We start from the raw sequence: 23,891 nt of genomic DNA, 5'->3' as shown, positions 1-23,891 counted from the left end.
CAGTCTCCTTCTCGTCCTCCTCTGCAGGCCATACATGCTGACCAGATGTGAAAGAAGTAGCATGGGTACTCTCAGTGTGGGCAGCAGTCTCTTTCCCCTCCTCCCCCTCTTCCTCCCATAAGCGCTGAGAAACGGTCGTGAGGGTAGTCTGGCTATCAAGCGACGTATTGTCATCCCCATCTCCTGTTCTATCCACAAAGCGTTGACCTTAATGCTTAGCAGCGGCCATCTCAACAGGCAAAGCAGCAGGATGGTTACGCTGATAATGGCCGCATCACCGCTCACCATTTGTGTTGACTCTTCATAGTTTCCTAACACCTGACACATGTCAGACTTCCATGCCCACTCCTCTGTAAAGAAGTGCAGAGGCTAACTACCACTCCAACGGGCATGTTGCAGCTGGTATTCAACAATGGCTCTACGCTGCTTGTAAACCCTGGCCAACATGTGCAAAGTTGAATTCCAGTGCGTGGGCATGTCGCACAACAGTCAGTGAATTGGCAGCTGGAAGCGCTGATGCAATATCCTGAGGGTGGCAGCATCTGTGGTGGACTTTCTAAAATGTGCGCACACACAACGCACCTTGCTGAGCAGCTCAGACAAATTGGGGTAGTTTTTAAGAAAGCGATGAACCACCAGATTGAACACATGGGCCAGGCATGGCACGTGTGTTAGTCTACCAAGCTGCAGAACCGCCACCGAGTTACACACATTGTCACACACGACCATGCCTGGTTGGAGGTTCAGCAGCGAAAGCCACAGATCTGTCTGCTCCGTCAAACCCTGTAACAGCTCTTAGGCTGTGTGCCTCTAAGCTTGTCACCTAAGCTTAGGAGTTTCAGCACCGCCTGTTACAGCTTCCCCATGGCAGTGCTGCAGCGCCTTGAGCTACTGACTGAAGACGACGTGCTCACAGATGGTAATTGAGAGGTGGAGCAGGTTGGAGGAAGTGGCATAATAAGCTGGAGAAACCATGACCGAGGTAGGACCCGCAATCCTTGGTGTGGGTAGCACGTGAGCAGACCCAGGGTCAGACTCGGTCACAGTCTCCACCAGGTTAACCCAATGTGCCATCAGGGAGATGTAGTGTCCCTGCCCACCAGCACTTGTCCACGTGTCAGTGGTTAAGTGTACCTTCCCGTTGGTGAGGGAACGGTTGATATTCCGTGACACGTGCTGGTGTAGGGCGGGGACAGTGCAGTGGGAAAAATAGTGGTGACTGGGGACCAAGTAGTGAGGGACGGCCACCGCCATGAGGTTGCGGAAAGCCTCAGTTTCTACCAGCCTATAGGGCAGCACCTTCGGGCTCAGCAGTTTGGAGATATGTACGTTTAGCGATTGTGCATGCGGGTGGGTGGCTGCATATTTTTGCTTGTGCTCTAATGTTTGTTTTATGGACAGCTGAATGCTGCGCTGGGACACATCGGTGGAGGCAGTGGAAGACCATGCAGGTGAAGGGGTGGGTGCAGGGCGGGAGACGTTCATGCCTCCGTCCTGGGAAGGGAATTGCATCTCAGTGCCAGCATGTGACACAGGGTAAGAGGCAGTGATGTGACCCGCAGGCAGTGAATGGCCTTCGTTCCACCTCGTCAGGTGCTTAGCTATTATATGCCTGTGCATGCTGGTGGTGGTCAGGCTAGTAGTTGTGGCTCCTCTGCTGATCTTGGTGCAGCACAGGTTGCACACCACTGTTCGTCGGTCGTCCATGCTCTCATTAAAAAACCTCCAGACCTTCAAACACCTAGCCCTCTGCACAGGACCTTGCCACGAGGAGGTGCTGTGGGGAACAGTTGGGGGATTACTTTCTCTGGCCCTGCTTCTCCCTCTGGCCACCCCACTGCGTCTTCCAACCTGTTATGGTGCTGTACTTGCCTCCTCCTCTGAAGCCCTCTCTTCAGTAGGCTTACCAACCCAGGTCGGGTCAGTCACCTCATCATCCATCAGCTCCTTCTCTGCTGTCCTCAGTCTGCTCCTCCATCAGACTTGCTGCCCTAACAACCACCTCATTGACAGACAACTGTGTCTCATCATCATCAACAAATACCTCTTGAGACACTACTTGGAAGTCCCCACCCTCATCACCCTGAGACTGTGAAAGGTCCAAATTTTGGGCATCGGTCATGACAAACTCCTCAGGTGGCTCATAAACCATTTTTACGACTCAGGGAAGGGACCTGAGAACAGTTCCTGGGAGTATGCCTTTTCTGAATCTCTCCTTTTCCTGGAGTGACCAGGCTGGGAGGAAGGAGGATTCACATGTCCAGTCCCTTGGCTGGCATGAGTGGAATGCGTGGAAGACTGGGTGGTGGATAAATTACTGGACGTGTTATCCGCTATCCACGTCATCACCTGATCGGCGTTCTACTTCTCCCTCAGCAGCAGGCAGTGTTTCACTCCGCCCAGAACCTCGGCCTCTGCCCACAACCTCATTTGGAAGCCCAAGTCCACGTCCTCGTCCCTTACCCCTAGTCTTAATCATGTTGTATAAGGCACTGCATCAAAATGCTACGCAAACTGCGAGGTATTTTGCATATGCGTTAAGCCTAAAATAGACAGTGTAAACTGCGTAAAGGCTTGTTATATAGTGTGGACCGATAGGACACGCGGGGGTATTTTGCATAAGCTTTTAGCCCAAAATAGACAGTGTAAACTGCGTACAGTCTTGTTATATATTGTGGATTGACAGGACACATCCAGGGGTATATTGCATATGCTTTAAGCCCAAAATGGAAAGTGTAAACTGAGTAAAGTCTTGTTATATAGCGTGGATCGACAGGACACACCCAAGGGTATTTGGCGTGCGCTTTAAGCCAAAAACAAATAAAAAATTAAAATTGAGAGTTTTGTTAGTTCCTGTATACTCGGTGTACACCAGTAGCAGTATACTGCATAGAACCGATTACAGTATACGGCATACAGTCGGGATGCTTGTGAATGCTTTGTGTGCTCTACTGGCCTAGGCAGCCAAACTGCTGATGCAGAAAAGTGGAGTTGTAGTCCTAATAAGGATTGTTGGGTTCTTTGCAGATGGATCCCTGCCTAAACGCTCCTTCTGACCTACACTATCGCTCTCCCTTATTCACAGCAGCTCTGTCCCTCAGCTAATCCAGCCTCCGTGTGAGGCGAGCAGCAGGTGACCAGAGTTTTTATGATCCCAGGTCACCTGTTCCGGCCAGCCAATGACTGCTATAGATGTGCATAGGGTTGGCATGTCATAACAGGAGGTGCCAAAGCCTTCCCTGCATGTTCATTGACTAAAAAAACTGCTAAACGTGGTGAAGAGAGGGTGAAATTTTCTCAAGCACCGCGTGGTGCTCCCTCGAGTAATGAGTACTTTCGAGTATGCTAATGCTCGAACGAACATGCTCGCTCATCTCTAACTGGGATACAACAAAAATCCACATGTAAAATCTGCACATTTTTCTGTGAAATACGGATTGGATTTTTCTAGTATGTGTGGGAGACGAGCTGCTCTACTGTTTCGATTACTGTGTATGGGGAGGATACAGAAAATGGCACTGCTCTACCGCTATATTTTGTCCTTGTTTGGCCACCTTTTTTTCTTTTAATTCCTCCCCCTGGAGGTAAAACTAGCAGATTAGTTGCAGAATAAGGCCTCCCTCATACAGGTGTGTGGTGCACTGGGGGTTAATGCAACAGGCTAACAGGGGCTGTCATTCTCATGTCCCATTCTCTCACAAAGGTAGTGGCAGCATCCAGGGCATAGTGCAAAGAAAATCTTTTATTCCTCCAAAAACATGCTACGTTTCGACCCTCATGGGGTCTTTATCAAGCTAAAGACCCCATGAGGGTCGAAACGTAGCATGTTTTTGGAGGAATAAAAGATTTTCTTTGCACTATGCCCTGGATGCTGCCACTACCTTTGTGAGAGATTGGGATATATCTTTGTGGGGTCTTTGGAGGCTCTGACCCCTAAATTGTTGGCGTGCATCCCACGGACTTATTAGTCATCTCTTTATTGGTTTAAAGAATCCTGAGGTGTGCTGTAAGTTAAACCAAAGTGAATTGCCATTCTCATGTCCCATGGCAGGGTGCCTTCACTAACCTGAGGGTTCCAGGCTCCATACCATATCCTTTTTTCAAGGGAAATGCTTCACTTATAGGGAGTGCAGGATGGACTTCTGACACTGAGATTTTGTGAAACAGCTTTACCTTTTCTGCAGTTGCTTATGTACATTCTAGGTTACAAGTCAATCAAAGTATAATGTCTATATAGCCAAGCACTAAGACTTGCACTGGATTTTGCAGTTAGTATGAACTTAGATGCAGACAAACATATGTACATTTAACAATTTAAGGTATCGTAAGGAAAAGGTTATTAGGTGGCACTCCTCTGGTGACTCATTCGGATCTTTGTAATAACGGACCTTCTGCTGTACTAGGGAACATACCATCTCCGAAATCTGTTGGTATCGGATTTGTATTCCGCACAGTAGGCATTACTGCTGACGGTGTTGGAATCGCAGCAGGTACCCATTGGTATAGTCCTGGTTCAAATACTCTTGTAGCAAACATTGGTTCTTCAGTAACAGTTGGTCTTTCCACAGGATTTAGTTGGAAGTGGTAGGAACTTGTAATCTCCTGCTGTGTGAAAAAATTTGGCGTGTCTTCTTTAGCACATAATTTCATGTGGTAATGGTGCACAGCTTGGAGAAACCTGTTGGTTTTCTGGACTTCATATTCATCTGTATCTGGATAGGGTATAGCTGTGATGGTATAGAGTTCTGGATCCCATAAAGGATCGAGTTTTTTGGAGCACTGGAATTTATTTAAGCCATACTTTGTTCCCAATTTGAAGAGGTTTGGCTCGTGCATGAAGATTGTAATCATCCTGTTGTCTCTGATGAACTTCATCCATGTGCTGACCTACTATTTCTTGAGCTTCAATTATTTATCTTTTGTGTTCTGCAACCCAATTGGTTTTTGGAAAGGGGTTGATGGTGTCCAGTACTTGTATTTCTAAGGCTCCGTCTCTTGGAAGTTGTCCTTGTCTTCCAAACATGAGATAGTAGGGCGAATACCCAGTAGAACAATGTGTTGTATCATTGTAGATTTCAAGGAATTCACAAACTAGTTCAGGCTATTCCGCTTGTTTCTTTACTGAAGCGGTCCTAAGCATATTTATGAATACTTGATTCACTCTTTCACAAAGGCCGTTACCTTGAGTATGATAAGCTGTTGTCCTCGGTTTTCAGCATTCATGAAATTTACACAATTCTTTGAACAGTTGCGATTCAAATGCTGATCCACGATCCATTAACACAGCATCTAGACATCCATAACAGCTTACATATTTGTCATAGAACATGACGGCAGTGGTTCTTGCTGTAAGGTCTCTAACAGGTACCACAACAACCCATTTGAAACAATGATCCACCATAGTTAAGGCATATGAATAGCCGGACCGTGTTGGGGCAAGCTTCACATGGTCAAGGGCTACTAACTGGTTTGGCCTGTGAGTCTGGATTGGGTGAAGTGGTGCTCTAGCATCTTTATGACCATTTTTGTTGATTTGGCATGCAGAACATTCATTACACCATTTCTTAATGTCTCCTCTCATTCCCATCCAATAAAAGCATTTATGTATGGTAGCCTCTTGTATATGCCAAAATGTCCCGACTGGTTATGGTATGCATCTAAGACCATGTTAATAAGCAAAAAGAGAAGCATGGGCTAACCTCACCAGCAGTATCTTCCAATATAGCAAGGAAATTTGAATTTCAACGGGAGCTCTGTCCTCAAGCAGCCGACGGCAGACGGCTAAATTCCATATGAAATAAGTATAAGTGGAAAGGAGCTGCTACCGTTAAAAAATTACGTTCTTTATTGAATAAAAAGCATACAGCTCACAGGTCCGTGCTGAACGCGTTTCGGTTGCAATAGCCTTTGTCAACAGCTATGAGGTATGAGATACACAAAACATTTATAGATAAAAGACAAATGAAAATCAAAGAAGCAATATCTGTGTATGCTAGCTTGTCAGGAGGAGAAATGTTAGCATTTCTTCTTGGGATCTGGATCTGATGTAGCCTCTCGCCAGAGACTGGATCAAGTGAGTTGCACATGATCACACCTTTTTGAAGGAATAGACGTTTTCTCTGTCTCCACAGGCGAACAAGTTCAATATCTGAATGAGCATGATGTAGTCGTGTTGGTACTCTACCAGCAGTAATGTAGTCACAAATCTCTCCAAGAACACGACTTTCACTCTGGATTGACTTTCACATAGAAGGATCCGGTAAGGGCTCAGATGCTTTGTCAGGCAGTTGGTCACTATCTGCGGGTGCAGTGATACCATTCTGTAGGGCAAACCTGTTGTAAAATGGAGGCATTTCCACCTCTTTCCAGTTATCTTGTGGGGGTTCATCTCCAACTTGTAGCTGAAACAAAGCGTCTGCATTGATGTTGGACTTGCCACTTCTATATTTAACAATGAATGTGTAGTTCGCCAATCTGGAAGCCCACCTTTGCGCCAAGGCACCTAGCTTCACAGTATCAAGATGCGCCAGGGTTTTGTTATCAGTATACACGATGAATGGTGTAGCTGCGGGGTAATCTTTAAATTTTTCAGTGACGGCCCACACAAGAGCTAGCAGCTCTAACTTGAAAGAACTGTAGTTTCCATTATTCCTTTCAGCCCCTTGTAAACTACAGCTTCCATATGAGATGACTCTCTCTTTATCTTGAACTTGAGACAACACAGCTCCAAGACCTTGATAGCTGGCATCAGTATAGAGACAGAATGGTTGGCTATACTCTGGATATGCCAGTATCGGAGGTTGGGTCAAGAGGGCTTTTAGCATCTAAAAAGCGGTTTCTTGTCTTTGTGACCAACCGACAGGAAGCTTACGATTGTAACTTTCTTTTGGACATCCACGTAATAGTTCATTTTGTGGTTCAGCCACTAGGGCAAAGTGTGCAATAAAGCATCGGTAATAATCAGCGAATCCCAAGAAACTTCGTACTTCCTTAATAGTTGCTGGTGTCGGCCAGTTTTTCACAGCAGCAATCTTCTCTGGGTCTGGTTGTATTCCTTCCACACTAACTACATGTCCAAGGTAGCTGACTTTTGGTTTTAGCAGGTGACATTTGGAGGGTTTAATCTTTAATCCATGTTGGATAAGCACTCCGAAGACTTCTGCCAAGTGATGCAAGTGTTCTTGATATGTCCGGGAGTAGACAATGATATCATCGAGGTACAGCAAAATGCTCTGGAAATTCACATGACCTAAGCATCTCTCCATGAGTCGCTGGAATGTGCAAATAGCATGCAATTAAATTCGAAAAGTCCCATGGGATTAGTAAATGCAGTTTTCTCCCTGTCTTTAGGTGCCATAGGTACTTGCCAATAGCCACTGGTCATGTCCAGGGTGGAAAAATAGGCAGCTGAGCCGGGGGCAGTAACTCTTTGATACGCGGAAATGGGTACGTATCCTTGTGTGTAATATTGTTACGTTTCCGATAGTCCACACAGAAGCGAATCAATCCATCTTTCTTCTTAACAAGCACCAATGGTGTAGCCCAGGGGCTTTGACTTACAGAGATGACGTTGGCTTGCTTCATCTCTTGCAGCATTTTCTTCACATCCTGGTACATTGCTGGAGGAATTGGTCGATGCCTTTCTTTGACAGGAGGATGATCACCTGTGGCTATGTGATGTTGGATAAGGGTAGTCTTTCCAAGATCCAAGGGGTGTTTGCTGAAAACTTGATGATACCGCTTGGCAACGTTCAGGGCTCCATTTACTTTATCAGCAAGAGTACTGGTGTCTTCCACGTGGAGTTCTGTCCACGAGGGACTTGAAGTTGATTTGCCTTTATCTCTAATGGCTTCTATCGACTGTTGAGTGGCAAAGGGGCTATTCTTTACGACATGCTCAGGATGAAATTGATACAACTGAGCCACTGGATGAAATTTGTGTAGAGCTACTGGTGCATCACTTAAATTCACTAACCGTCCTGGTACTTTACCGTTTGAGACAGGGACAAGACTTCTTGTAGTTTTCACCAGTGGCTGTCCATCTAGCTGGATAGCTTCTAGCAAGGCTGGATAGTCTTTATTTGCGATATCCGGTCGAGCAGGACACCAGATCAAAGTTCCTGCATTAGGTGGTAGTGTCACTGGTCTAGCATCTTGAACTCTGATGTGGCAGATCTCACCTTTCGGAATCACAAACTTCTAGTGAGCAGTAAGAACTTTGATATGATGCTGTAGAACTTTCTGATATGAAAAAGAAGCAGTAGGGAGAGAAGCACGCAAGGCATCCAACATTTCAACAAAACAATGATGCATTATATTCATGCCTAAAATAAACTCAGCAGCACCTTCATCTTCTGCATCTGTGACTACTATGTCCTGATTAGGCAATCTCATATCACCCACTTGCACATTAGGTTCCCAGTAACCCACTAACAGTATAACTTGACCATTGCTTGCATATAGAGTGAAGTCATTAATTTAGAGGCAATCATTACAGTCCCAATGTTTTAAAAACATTTTCTTACATATAGTAGACACTTGTGATCCTGTGTCCAGTAATGCTTCCAGTGGTACACCATCAATATGGATGGTTATATAGGCGCAGGACGAGACATAATGTGAGGCTCCTGCTTTGGAGGCTCTTCTGGTTGGACCTTCTTTCGTTATTCCTGAGGAGCAGTCCGCAGCCTCAGCAGCAGCCCTGTTTAACTGCCGACATTGAGATTTAGTATGACCTGGCTTGTTACAATGGAAACAGATAGGCCTCTAACCCCGAACATTTCTAGCGGGAGGGGGTCATACAGGATGTGGATAGTGTGAGCGATGCTCTGGTGGAAAGGCTTAGCGAAGTGGTGGTTCACTAGCTGAGGCTGTGGACAGGGAAGAGAACTCTTGCAAGGTTTTAGTCATTTCTATTATCATCTCAGTCATTAAGTTCACCTGTTTTGGGGTTAGGGCTTCAGGAGCAGGGGTAGAAAATTGTGCGGCTTGTGCAATCTGCGGAACACTCTGTAATGTCTTTTCAAGAGCAACAAAAGCCTCTCCTGTGACACGTCATGGAAATGCACTGGGAGTAGTCCTCCCAGGAGGTGTGTTAGTTCTTAGCACCTGTTGCACCAGAGACTTAAAAGCTAAGAAGGATATGCCAGGGTGCTGGACAGCCAACATGTGCAGCTGTGTCTGGATCAGCTTAGAGTCTATGTCCCTAATGAATCTGTGCTTATGTACATTCCAGGTTACAAGTCAATCAAAGTATAACATGCGGTATTACAAATAAGCAGTAGATGGGTGATCATTTGGTTGTTGTGACTTTGAAGGTGGCTCCTTCAGCAGCGTTATTGACGATATAGCCTATGATGCTTTTGGAAATGTCTCTTACTTCGCTTGTAGCAGGAATATCTTTGCTAACAGTTAGATTCAATTCTTGATATACACAATCCAGTTTAGATTAACCTCTGCTGTGGGGCTCCATTCACATTAGATTACAATATTCACTTTGTACTCACAATTCCGTTCCGTCACGTGGTACCTGGAAGGATGCATCCGGGGACAATTCATCAGCGTGCTAGCTGTCTAATACTGCTCTTCACCAAACGTTAGAAACAGCATACGCAGGGAGGTCCTTGTACAACTTATCCTCTCTGTCTTTAGCTTCAGCTCTGTCTCGTTTCCTCAGAGCTCATCACACAATAATCCCCTTCACAGCATGGACTGGCACAAAAAATGGCAGAGTAGGTTAAGATCCCAGGAGCTCTCTCTCTGTCTGCCCTTTGTTCTTGGCACACGTTACTCTCCCCTTCCCCCTCCAAGAGACAACTGGCTCCCTTTGCTGTCGGGGGTATTAGTGTGTTAGCGCAATTTTCGCTATTTCAGATATACTGTGTGTTTCAAATTAGATAATATGTACAGGCCTGGAGAGCCTTTCAAAGACCACACGTCTACATCATGTGTCCCCAAAAGAGTCTGTCTTTATTCACGCGCGTAAAGTTTAAATAAAATCTCAACACAGGAAGTGAAGTAATTTAGGATACAGTTACATTATTTAGTGAGCTGATAGGTCATTCTCAGAGGGAGGTATTTGTGAGTTAGCTTGTGATGTCATCCATCTGGGAGGAACTTCGGTGAGCACGCTCAGTTCATTCTTGAATTTGGTCTCAGGAGAAGAACATTCTGTTTCTCCTCTCTGCTGTCCAAGACCAAGACATTCCTAGATAGGTTTTTGCCAGTTAGAACTGGTTTGACCAGTTTATGGACATAAAGCACTGCTCCTTCAATTCTTGTGGAGGTGGGGGGGGGGAGGTGATGTTCCCTTCCCCCAGAGGTTCAGACCGGAAACACAACGTAGCATCTTCACAGTTGACAAAAATACATATAGGATATCTCCCGCAATTCCCTCCTTTGTTGTGTGTATTTTCATTCTCCTGAATAGTTTTTCCTTCCTATTTGTGTTCTCGGGCCTACGGCCTACAGGGGACCCTAGTTGTCACCTCCGCCATGGGAAATGCCTCCCACAAGGGTGACACCCCAATCCGCTGCCCTTTCCCTGTTTCCTGCCTTATCCCATCCTACTGCTGGGTGATATCCAGTATAAGGAAAATACCTCATAACACGTTACAGTTTCCCCACCGTTTTCTAGGTAGATGGCTCCTGAAAGATTGATCTTCTTCGCGTTTTCTGCATAAGCCACCTTGTTTATAGTTTAGATGACATAACATGTTGAATGTGATCAGCTTTCCAAGGTGTGATTGAAGGCACATGTTCTCCTAGTAATCACATGATGAATCAGAGACACTAAAGGGGAATTATTCCATGCTCTTCATTCCTATTTCCTTACTGATAACTAAGCTATATCTTCTCAGGTATTGCACTGGGGGGATACAGACCATGGCTATAGGCTTCTGCCACTAGTGGGTGTGACACTAAGAAGAAAAAAAAGTCTGCTTCTCCTATACAGGCTGTAACAATGTGATTGTGGACCCACTGTGTTGGCCTGCCGAGTGAAACCACCTGGCAGGATAGATAGCTGACTCTAGGGTGAAGACTGCACACAGGTTGGAACTCGGTACATCAGATGAGAAGGGACCTGACCCTGAACTTAGAAGAGCTAAAATGTCCTTTACCTGGAGATAACCCAGAAGGTGGGGAGGTCCAGACTGCCTTTCCAATCCCTGACTCCTAGTCTTCCCCTCCTACCTGGTGAGGACCGGAATCCAGAGTTAATTGCACCAATCCGAGCCTATATAAAGATCTGGGGAGGTTTAATAGGAGGATGATTGCATATCACCACCAGCTGGGTGGAGGAACCAGACACAGTAACCCCGTGGGTGCTTGAAGAAACAGAAGCAGACTCAGGAGGCAGAACGACGCCTCCATCTGCTAGACCTAACAAAGGCTATACCCAACCTACTGACATGAGCTAATCATTTTTAGCTTACTGTCAATAGGAGGCAGGCACTGGTCTGGTTCTCTAGATCTGTTCTATCTTGTGTTTGAGGTTAGATTGTAACTGTGCTACTGTTATTTACTACTGCTAGCTTCCTAGCCATGCTCAATTGACAGCTGGGAGCCACAGCTACTTTAATCTGCAGGTTTATGGCCTAGGCCAGCTGCAAGAGCCTTCTTCCTGTACTTGGCTGTGCTTTGCTTTCCACCGAAGCCCACTCTAATCCATTCCCTGTGGTCCTCCTTCACCATTGTGGTTACAGCCCTACTGCGGCTTCACAGGTTCAGGCCACACCACTTCTTTCCTCTGCATAAAGCAACAGGGTCACTGCCTCCTCCTCCTTCTTCCAGATTCTAGAAAAACCAAGGCCCCTCTTCATTTGCAGTCTACTTTTGTTGGGCGGTACCTGTACTAATCTAGGCTCCAGCCTGCTTCTGAATGACATGTTTTCTTTTCTCTCGGCCCTTCTTCCCCAATAGGAAAACAACTCGCCCCCTTCCTCTTGTTCCCTCCGCTTCCCGCTCCCTCCTTCTTGCTCCAGGATTGTGGTAAACAGTTAGAGCCAGGCTCATCATAGGCTGTGTCAACTCACGGTAGGCAGTCTACTTAGGGGCTGGCACTCTTTTTTTCTTGTTCTTCCTTTTTACTTTTGGCTTCCCTGTTTCTTCATCCATGTCAGATCGCAGGGAACAGGTCTCTAGTCAGACGGGGCATTCATTCACTTATTTTGCCTGCTTTATGTGCAAGCAGATGTTTTCTTTTCACCAGGCAGAACCCACTTGCCCTTCCGGCACATGCTCCCCTCCTAACCCACAGCCTTCTTAAGAACTACCCATGCTCATGGCTGTTGCGCCCCTCCTACCCCACAAATGGGCCCTCTCTCTTTCCTAATCAGTAGCAGAACTCACTAGAGTATTCTAGTCTATGGTTATGACAATGGACCGAATCTCCCCACAATTGTCAACCCCTCATCCACCATCTACCTCTCAGAGTCTGAAGTTCCAGGAGGCAACTCTCAGCAGACAGATCTTAGAAGCACATCAGGGTAGTGCAGTCTTAACCGCATTATGGGCCCCTGGACAAAGCAGTGTACTAGGGGCCATATGACAATTACAGGAATAAAAATTTAAATTGTCAATAAAATTAAACATATATTTAATTTTTAGCTATTTCAACAAAATCGGTGTTAAAACATAAAAAAAGCTATGCAGCAACAACTAATCAACATGATAAACATTTGAATAATACATGAGGCTTGATAAACACAAATATACTCAGCAAACCATAAAGATTAAATATCACAGTATGAAATTACTGCAAATTTCTTATTAGAACAAACATTTGCAGCATTTCTTTGCAGATAATTGCCTTGTTATTGGCTTCATGTCAATAGTCTTCAGTATGTCATTTTCCATGCAAATGAGTGAATGCCAATTTAAAGCGATGCTGCCTCATTGTGCTGCAAAGCTGATTTTTTACAAATTTATTGAAAATGAACATTCTCCTGTACAGTGGGTCACCGTCATGCACAATTTCCACATTCGGGAATACAGATTTTAAATTGTCGAAAATTATTTTTATTCTGTACAATGCAGGGAGAGTCCTAAAGTTTTCATCAATAGACATGTAGTGCTGGAGATGCTCACATTCATTTAAAAGGTCATCATAATTAAGGTCTTTGTGATACATACTAGCCAGATGATCACACTTTTTGAAGCAATGGTTTTCAATTCACTGAAAAAAAAGAACATTTCCAATCTGTGAATAAACTTTGGCACATTTTGTCAGTTCAAAGATTAGCTTGTCCAAAAAAAGGAGCAAAGTTTCTAGTCAGATTATGCGGGTCGGCAACCGGAGGGTACACGGTTCAAAAGAGTCAGGCAAAAGATGAAGTCAGGTCCAGAAGGCAGAGGGTCAGACCAGGGTTCAATACGGAAATCAATGCAGGATAACACGCGTACATCTGGAAGACCAAACTAACACTGGCAAGGACTGGAGCACACAGAGACATTAAATGCTGTCAGAACTCCCGCCCCAGCAGCTGATGGGGGGGATTGTGATAGTAGCAGAGACTCATGGCAGTGGTGGGGAACCTGCCCTCAGCCCTGCAGCACAGGCGGAGATCAGAAGCATGCCCGGTTGCCATGGTGCCGAGGACACGGCACAGGACGGCACCCGTCAAGTCCCTAGCAACCTGGCGGAGAGGAGGAGAACGACGGCCGGGGAAGGTAATCAGGGCTGGGGCTCCCCTACGCTGCACAACAGCAGCCTGGGTGACAGGGCTAGCGATGTGGGCACCACAGACCCGCGAGCCATCGGTCCTGACATCAATTCTGTGTGTGAGATGTCTGGAGTGGAACTTATTGAATAATACTTTGACTCTTTTACTTGAAGGATAGTACATAGAACCTGTTGTCCCTTTACTTCAATAAATTCTTCCAAAATGTTTGCTAATGAAGGTTCCTTTTTTCTGCCATGCCTTATCACAGCAATCATCAGTGCTGTACTGCAAGTCCCTCAGCGGGACTCAATTTGTGTAAAAAAAAAAAAGATTTAAAAAAATGAATAAAAAAGAAAAATGTAAAAAAAGTAAAAAAAAACCTTTTTTATACTTTTTCTCATATTAGCATAAAAAAAGGTAAAAAAATAAAAATAAAACCCCACATATTTGGTATTGTCTCGTCCGTAACAATGTGTACAATAAGCTTCACACACTTTTGACTGTGCAGGGTTAAAAAATGTTTTAAAAAACGCTAAAAAACTGAGGGAAAATGCTAATTTTCAGCATTTCGCTTCACTGAAAACGCAATAAAAGTGATCAAAAAAGCTGTATGTACCCCAAAATGGTACCACTAAAAATTACAGCTCGTCTCACAAAAAATAAGCCCTCATAGAGCTCTGTACATAAAAAAATAAAAAAAGTTACAGGACTTTGAATGCAGGGATTTAGAAAAAAAAAAAAGATTTCCATAAAAAGGGTTTTTATTGCAGAAAAGTGGAAAAACCTAAAAAAAATGTAAGAATTTTGGTATCGTTGTAACCATACCGACCCGCAGAAAAAATGAATTGTGTCATTTTTGCTGCATGATTAACGCTGTAAAAAAAAAAATCTATGGCAGAATTGATGCGTTTCTCCCTGCTATTATAAAAAAAATAATACAAGTTTTACAATATAATCAATGTATCAAAAAGTGGCACCGATAAAAACTACAGTTCACCACGCAAAAAGCAAGCCCTTATACGACCGTGTCGACAGAAAAATAAAAAAGTTATGTCTTTTGAAAAATGGAGAAGAAAATCCGCCAAAAATCGTTGCATCCTTAAGCCCAAAATAGGCCGTGTCATTAAGGGGTTAAGTAATAAAGAATCTACACTTCCAGTTTCTTTATGCCTAATCAAATATGCAATCGTGCACTTTTGATGTTTTCCCCATTTTAACGTTCTACAATAACATTGCAGTGCTTCCAGTCATTGAACCCCGATGTAGCAAATGGAGATTCTTTCTTGGACAGTAGGCGATAAACAAAGCAGTACAAATGACCTTGGGATGGGGAATAGAGTAGCCATTCACGGTTTACGCACTCGCCATTATGCAGTTCACGTTTAAACACATTATTTGATAAAAACCTTGTCTTTATACTGTCTCATCAAGCTGCTTCATACACTCTGCGTGAGTTTGAAAGGTTGATATCATGATTGTGACATTAAGAGGGCGCACTACTAATCCAGTAGTCTACTGTGCTAGTATCATTAATGTCCCACAGCCCCAGATCTGTCTCTTGGATTGAAAACTCCTTTAGTGTCACAGATTTTTGTATTTTCTCTTGTGAAATGTCACCAGCAGCAGCAATAAGTAATGATACTATTGGTATTATGTCTGCAGAAACTGGATGACTGGTAGCAGAAACTGTATTAGAGGCTAGAGTTGTTAATTTTGAATTTCTCCAATTTTCACCTTCTCCTCCGCAGCTCTCTTCCTCTTCTGTGCTCGGCTCAAAACCTTAAGTTTCATTTCTGCTGAGAGGGTTATTCACCAGGAAATATATATTATATGGGAATCCGATAGTCATAGGAAAACTTGAGAAAACTCGAGAGGATGAGCAAGTTAGTAACCAGCGAGCTAGACTGGAGAACAGAAAGTCAAAGTCTCTAGGGTCCATTTTTCTCTTGCATTACAGACGTCTCTTTGTTTATAGTGTCAGGCTACTTTAAACTAGAAAGTAACGAGACAATGTACTACGCTTCACAAGATGATCCACACATCCATTTGGCTGGAAATCTCTTTTTATTATTCAAATTAGGGGTTATTTTAGACAAGGAATTATGAGTAATTTGAAAGTGAAACAAAGTGACCAAATTAAAGTCTTCACACTTGGCATAGACAGATGGGACTCAAATTCGTATCTTGCCACACAACATTATCATATATAATACAAGGTGCATTGACATGCTAACATACATAGATTGGCATGGGGCTCCTATGCTTGTGGGGCCACTAGGCAAGTGCCCATCAGGCCCACGCATTAAGCTGGCATTGCATTAGGGCATCCCTTTCTTGCTCCTCCTTAGAACCTCCTACAGTCCAGACCTTCTTGAATTATTTTTCATCTCAAGTCAATCAACTCTCTTCCAGCGAAATCTCCCAAGAGTTATGGTGGTCAGTCTAATCTCAGTTATATAGGAAATCCTACAACTCGAAGCCATGGAAATGGCAGCTCCTCAGAGAATAACACTGCAGTATTTCAGCAACCATTCTGAGTTCAAGGCAGTACTTATAAAACAATAAAAACAGGTGGACAAGCATTTACAAAGGCCCAAGTGCCTGTACATTTTTTATTCTTTTCTAGCTGAGCTGGTGTTTAAATGGGCAACCTTTCCCATTTTCGATCCCTGTGTCACTCCTTTCTAAGTTTACCCTGGCTTTAGATAATGCAGCCTTCCTCAAGAAGATCCTGAACAGAGCAAGCAAAGCTCTTGCCCAGTCAACGCTTGAGGCGGCTGGATTTACCCAGATTTTGCTGCCATATGGATATCCAAGGCCATATCTGCGTGGTTCAAGCATCTCCACAGTGGCATTATTTCTGGGGTCTTGGCCAAACATTTGGCAGATCTTTTAAATCAGATTTCCTATGCCGGGAAAATATCTCTACTCCGCCTCTGCCAGGTGTTTATCCTAATCTTCAGGCAGCATGCAGCCATTCACAGAATTATCTCTCACAGGGCTTTGTTTTTCTGAAATCCGCCAATTGGTTCGAAGAGGTAATCTCTACCGGGTACAAGATAAAACCAATTGCAGGTTATAGAGGAAAACTCTTTGTCATTTTTCCCCAATCTCTCTTTTTCACTTCATATTTTCAGCAAGCTCTTCATTCGCTTTCGGACCTAGGTGTCATCGTTTCAGGACCAAATCAAGAAAAGTTCACAGGGCTCTATTTAAGCCTTTTCATTGTCCTCAAGAAAGATGACTCAGTCCACCCCATCCTGGACCTAAAACATCTGAACTGGTATACCCATCTTTGTTGTATCCAAATGGAGTCTTCATACTCTGTTATAATTTCCATACAGCCAAACGAGTTCCTATCCTCGGTGCACATTCAATATGCTAACCCACATTATCCCCCCCTATATTAATATTTTCTCCTCTTTGCGTTTCAGTCCCCAACTTACAATTTGTAGTGCTTAAATTTGGGTTGGCCACGGCCCCTTGTGTCTTCACAAAGATCATTGCAGCAGTCATGTCAATATTGCGAGGTGAATCATAGTCATTCCATACCAGGACAACATCCTCTTCAAAGGCCTCTTATGGAAAAAGGCCTAGAGAGTCTAAGGATCACTATGGAGACTAACTTTGGCTAGATTGTCAACAAGCCAAAGTTCTGCCTCATCTTTTTCTGGAGATTCTGTTCAACATGTCATCTGCACATGTTCTTTCCTCAACAGACAAAAGGCGCTCTCTCCAGTCTGAAGCTCATGTCTTGAGACGTCGTTCTTATTTTCTGCTCCAATTTTGTATGAGAATCTCCTTTAAGACTCCTGAAGAGTCTTCTTGCCATTTGGGAGAAGTCTCACTTTTTCTGGGTACCGTTGCATTCAGCTCCCAAACCAAGTGTGACAATCTCTGTGCTACACTCCTCTCAGATCCTTCTCTCTAGTTTGCGGGCTTGTCCTGACTACAGATGTCAGTCTTCTGGGCTGGAGGAGAAATTTTTCTTTCACCACACAATTCAGGAATACTGGACATCTTAGGAATCAAGCCTACCCATCAATATTTTGGCGCTCAGGGCAGTCTTTCTCTCCTTTTGTCATTGGCAAGGGCTCCTCACAGGGAAACTGGTGCAGATCCAAACTGACAATGCCATGGCATACATTAAGCACAAAGGTGGCAACTACAGTTTAAGGGAGGTAGCTCAGATCATGTCCCAGGCAGAGCAACCTGTTCCGGTAATCTTGGTGCTCCATATTCTCTGGGTAGACAACTGCATCATTTGCAAGTCAACCCCAGAGAGTGGTCGCTTCACTTCAAATATTTTCTATGAGATTTTCCAGTGCTGTAGAACTCTGGATATAGACCTCATGGCCTCTCGCCTGAATCACAAGGTCCGGAAAGTTTCTCCCTTATTTGCATATTACCCCGAGGAGCATGAATGGCTTTATAAGTCTCCTCATTTGCTCACCTTCTAGGTACTCTCCTTATGAAGAAAAGCTAGCGTTCCTGACCCACATTCCTGTGTAAAACACTGATCGTTCAGTGTTTAAAATGCACAATAAGTGAGGCTGCCTTCAGATAGACTGACCGCGTAGAATCGCGGCAATATGCAGCATGCTGCAAATTGCTGTCTGCAAGCGGAGAATAGTAATTATTCTAAGCTCATGGACAGGGGACCGGTGTTTTCTATAGCAACGCTATGGAAAGCTTAAGATGGCGTGATTCACAGGCGATTTACCGCTGGCAAAATCACACTCGTGGACAGGGGGCCTTAAAAAAAGCTCCTGTGCTCTGAAGTACTGGTATCTAAATTATTTAGTGCCCCCACAAAAAGGGCTTAAAATGCATAACATTACACAAAACATGTATATTCAAAATAAGCAAAAGGACTCACTTAATGCGCTCCGTCCAACCGTATCAAAGTATAGAAATCTTACTTGAAGCGGGGTGCCTGGACTCCTGGCACCCCAATATCCAAAGGAAACAGAGAAATTCCAACGAGGCAGGGGTATTCTTCATAAAACAATTTATTGCATACAGAAACAGGTGGATATCGCAACGCGTTTCGGCTTTTGACAAGCCTTTTTCAAGCATAGGGAGCAGTTATCAAGTGCTTCCTATTTATAGCAAACAAACACTGACAGCAGATTCTCCGCGCGGAGATTTTTAAACCTGCTTCCGGCCGTGTGGAGTCACGTGACTGGGGTGAGAGCTCTCAGTGTTTGTTTGCTATAAATAGGAAGCACTTGATAACTGCTCCCTATGCTTGAAAAAGGCTTGTCAAAAGCCGAAACGCGTTGCGATATCCACCTGTTTCTGTATGCAATAAATTGTTTTATGAAGAATACCCCTGCCTCGTTGGAATTTCCCTGTTTCCTTTGGATATTGGGGTGCCAGGAGTCCAGGCACCCCGCTTCAAGTAAGATTTCTATACTTTGATACGGTTGGACGGAGCGCATTAAGTGAGTCCTTTTGCTTATTTTGAATATACATTTCTTTCCTCCTTGACACAATGGTTTCGGAGTTGCTCGCTGCTGCTCTCCCTCAGGGGATGTCTTAGGACCACCAACGTATTTTGCCATAAATTGGTTTGAAAAGCTCCAGTGGACCCACGAACTGACCGGTCTCTATTCCATAGGACCGGCTCAGTTGCGGTGAGTTTCCTTCCTCATTTATTCTGTTTTCAATTTTCTTGCACACCATTGGAGCACCGCTTCTGATTCAATTATTTACGATTACACAAAACAAGGATAGTAATCACAATGGGTAGTTTGTTTATGGGCACAAATACCTCACACCCCTAACATAGCTTCCAATAAAGTCAGTGCAATGCGTTTCTGCTCATAAAGCATCTTTAACAAGCATTGAATGAATCCTCCAGCCAGTTACAGATATTAGTGTATTACTATACCCAGTTAGTGTCAGCTATCTCATCTGTCTGCGGACACATAGAGCATTTGCATGAATATATTTTTTTCCTAATGGCCAGACATGCTGTAAAACAACAGAATCAAAACATACCTCCCGTCTCCCCCCATGAATGAAGTGGAGCAGCTCTGGGGAAGCTCCCACTGTGTAGTGGCCAGAAGTCTATGTTGCTGGCCCCTCCATAAGTGTCATATATGTAATGTCTTTAGTAGGTGCACTGTGCAAAAGGTGTCTTGACATACTGTTATGTGTATTGCACGGCTACAGCAAGTGAGGAGTTAAGTGTTTGCAAAAGACTTGGAGATGCTTGCAATGTATCAATTTGTCTTGTCACGTGGTATGAGTAAGATTATAAATAGGAGTGTTTTGGGTGTAACTGCAGACAGTACATTTTATGTTCCATGGCTTCTGGGTTTCTAAGAGTGCTGGCCACAATGGGGTACTTTCAACTCCCATGTGGTGAAGAATGGAAGAGGATGAAAAGTTTCTGAGTGCCTGTATGCCAGAGACCGTGGAGGAGTGACACCGAAGAGAGAGAGAAAGCATAAGCATGTTGATGATGAGTGAAGGCCAAATCCCTGTGCAGAGATACTCTTCTGTTGTCTTTCCTACACCATCCTGTGCCTTGGGATCACCGTGTAGAGGTACTAGAATATTACTTTCCTACACAGCTGTCCTGAGCCTTGGGATCACTGTGTAGAGGTACTAAAATAATATTGTCTTTCCTGCATTTCTGTTTTATGTAAATTGTGCCTTTCACAAAGTGTTAATTTGAAGTAAAGTTTTGACAGGCCCTGACCATTTCTAGGAACCTGAAGTACTTTATTTAAGTCTGCGGCTCCAGTATTTACTGCTGAGGGTCTTTCTGGTGGGTAACAGAATGGTGGCATCACCAGTGACAGCCCCTATGCCTGTTTGCAAGGTTATTGGTGTCAGGACCGGCAGTTTGCGAGGCCGCCAGGCGCATACCGTAAGCTCTATTACCCGGACTGCAGTGGTGAGCCACAGGGGATCCCCGATTCTGGTGACCTCCCCTGGCCGCTGGAATCCTACTCACCCCCGGGTTTCTAAGGATGCGGCAGCTGCCACCCTGCGTCTCTGCCACCATGATGACCAGGAGCGCTTCCTTGGTCTCACTCTCCCCAGCTAGGCTGGGGGGCAGTTTCCCCAGTGCCTCACTGATTGACTTGCTGCTGTTGGGGCAGGAATTTTGACAGCATTTAAATGCCTCTGTTCCTTTCAGCATTTGCCAGTGTTAGTTTGGTCTCTTGCTACACATGTGTCCTTTGAACTTGCCTGATTGTCTGTTTTGACGCATTGCTTTTGATGTATTGCTCTGACGTACTGTCTGAGACTGATTGTCTATTTTGACGTATTGCTTCTGACGCATTGCTCCAGGACTTCGCCTTTGCCTGATCCCTGGTATAGCGTATTCTTCTGTTGCCAACCCAGACTTCCTGACTTTCTTTTGTTTGTTTGTTGCTGTTTCTGTTTGTAAGTCTGACTCCTTGCCCTGCTTCCCAAGTAAGTATATGGACCGTCGCCCAGTTGTTGCCCTGGGGCCTAGCTCAGGGGAGCAAGTAGGTAGGGACAGGGGTTGCAGGCAGCTTTAAGGGACTACCAGACCCCAGTTCCTTGACAATTGGGCATCCCTTTCAGAGGGATGTCCGAAAGAGGCCTAGCGCTGCCCTGGTCGAGGCTATGTGCGTCCCTCCAGGAAGGAGTCTGGTAAGTGCCACTGTGACAAGTGTCCATCTTACCCGCCCAACTCTTCAACGTATGCCCTGTGTCTGAGGTCACCATATGGGACGTGGCAGTGCCCTACTTCTACTTGGCATCATGAACAGGATAGCATCCTCTGTGCCACACCAGTTTACCTGCAATACCGCAGAGGTACTAAAAAAGAAGGAAATGTGTGAAATTGTACAGCGTTGCAGCAGATTACAAATGTCTGCACTACCCGTTTCCGCCAAAACTGCTTGAAATGGCGTCCAACTGCCATAGCTCTCATCTCTTTCCCTTGTTTTCCCCCAAACTTTCCTGCCAGACATTTGGCGCCAAAAAGCCTGTGCCCTGGCTAAACCCAAAGTAGGGTGAAGGACTACCCCTACTAGCAGTACTTGATGAGACTCTCAAGACAGCCCTCAAGGGGAGGAATTACCTGCGGCTACAGACTCTTTGTTTCAGACCTTCAACCTTTTTTGTCTGGAGAAGATGCCTTGGGATCACCACGTAGAGGTACTAGAATATTGCTTTCCTACACAGCCATCCTGTGCCTTGGGATCACCATGTAGAGGTACTAAAAACAGTATTGTTTTTCCAAATCAATAGGAATGTTTGCACCCTTCCTGATGCACGTTCAGAGATTGTGCGCACAATGGGAGAAAATTGACACCGAGATAGACTGTCAGTGTAGAAAGTCTTCCTTGATGCTGTTTATTAGTACACTATCTTTTTATAGCATGTTAAAAATACCCACCCTTTATGAGCATGGCGGAAATTGTGTAATCTTTACGTCTAAGCAGGCGATTGAGTAGACCATTTATTGTCTTCTTGCTTTCGGTCCTGTGTGTGCTTCTGTCTTCATCAACTTCCATCATCACGTGGTTTCAGGTCGAATGCAGGCAACATCTTGAGGAGGGGATAGGGGCGTGGTGAGCAGCGTTTCGTCAAATGATGCCTGAGAGTTATGTGCAGGTAAGCTGGATCTATGCCTGAGGTTATGTGAGTGCGTTTTTATTAAAGCTGTATATACTGATAAGCTGCCAGCAGTCAGGATGTGACCAGCACATCCTGTCTGCTGACTCAGATAGTGAAATAGATATTTAACCTTATGTATTCTTAGTGAAATAGACATTTCACTTTATATAAATTCTCCATTATAAACCCCACTTGAAACTGTCTGTTTCACTAACTGTCCCCACACATTCCCACAATGCTCAACAGTTGACCCTCCTCAGCAACCCCAAATCTAGACAAGCTCTCCGCAGGTTTTTCACAGCTCTTGCGACGAACCATAGCTAGTCTGTGATCCCCTGTAGTGACTGACTACAGAATACCAAGGAGGGTGATCTGGCTTTAAGGCTAGAGTAGGTTGTAAACAGGGGTCAGAGTCTTCAAGGGGATGTAAGGCTTGCTCACATTCTTTGAGGATACGTCCAGCAAATTCATGGTGGGAGCAGCATTGGCAGCAGCAGTTTCGCAGGTCCTTCGGATATAGGGGATTGCACAGTAAGCTACAATGGTAAAGATGATTAATACACACCGGACAGTGATCCCTATCTGGTCTAGGATCTTCTGCCACTCGCTTATCCAGGAGAAGTACAGGTCCCATGGATCCGTTATCCCTGAGTTTCTTTTCAGCTCTTCTGACAGGTTAGATAGTTTATTTATGACAATGGTGACCTTACCCGTAGGTCCTGTATTGTCTGTAATGTAAGTGCAGCAGGTCTCACCGATCATCTTACACACGCCGCATCTTTCTGCCAAGATCATGTCTAGAGCCATCCGGTTCTGGAATGCCATGGAGGCAGTAGTCCTAGCTGGTTAGCAATTCCCTGTGGAGCGTCTCTGGTATAACTTACAAATCTCTGTTGGTTGTAATAGATATAGTTTATCCAATCTAGATTTTTATTAAAAGTGACAATGGTAAATAATAATTCATATTCTGCTTTATCCTGATCCCTGGCTTTGTATTGATCTGGTACCCCCCTAGGCACCCCTATGGCATCTAGGTACACATGGAGGTCAAATATACCGCCTGGGGTCTCGACTCCTCTTTTTTTTCAGTGTGGGGGTTTGTACTCTGTGACATCTATATTGTCAGGTGGTATGTGCAGGGGCATTAAGGTCTTTGCAAGGTCACATTCTCCAGTCCAGTCCCCTTCAAGTCTGGTGCGTTTCTTCCTGTCACCACACCTCCAATAGATATCTCCGAGGGACTGGACTTTTTCCCTTGCTTGGGTTCCATCCTTCCCAGAGGAACAGTTTCCATCCGTGAAATTCCCTAGAAATCTACCATTGCCATAATTGACATAGCAGGTGTAGTTTCCAGGGTATATCACAATCCCCTCCCCTGGGCGCGGTACATTAGTAATAATAGGGTACCCTTTTTTTCCACCTTTCACAGCCTATCCTATTGGTGGTGGTGTTAGTATAGAGGCTGAGAAAATAGTTCTCATGGTCCTCTGGGAGCTCAAGAGGGACAGTTCCCAGATGAGGCCCACACTGCCATAGACACAACAACCAGACCGGTTGTGTGTGCCCGCATTGTACTTCATCCATTCTAATCACAGGTTGTGGTCAGGATAGCCA

The sequence above is a fragment of the Eleutherodactylus coqui genome, chromosome 5 (assembly GCF_035609145.1).
Source record: "Eleutherodactylus coqui strain aEleCoq1 chromosome 5, aEleCoq1.hap1, whole genome shotgun sequence".
Lineage (NCBI taxonomy): Eukaryota > Metazoa > Chordata > Amphibia > Anura > Eleutherodactylidae > Eleutherodactylus > Eleutherodactylus coqui.
Note: the sequence above shows the minus strand (reverse complement) of the source record.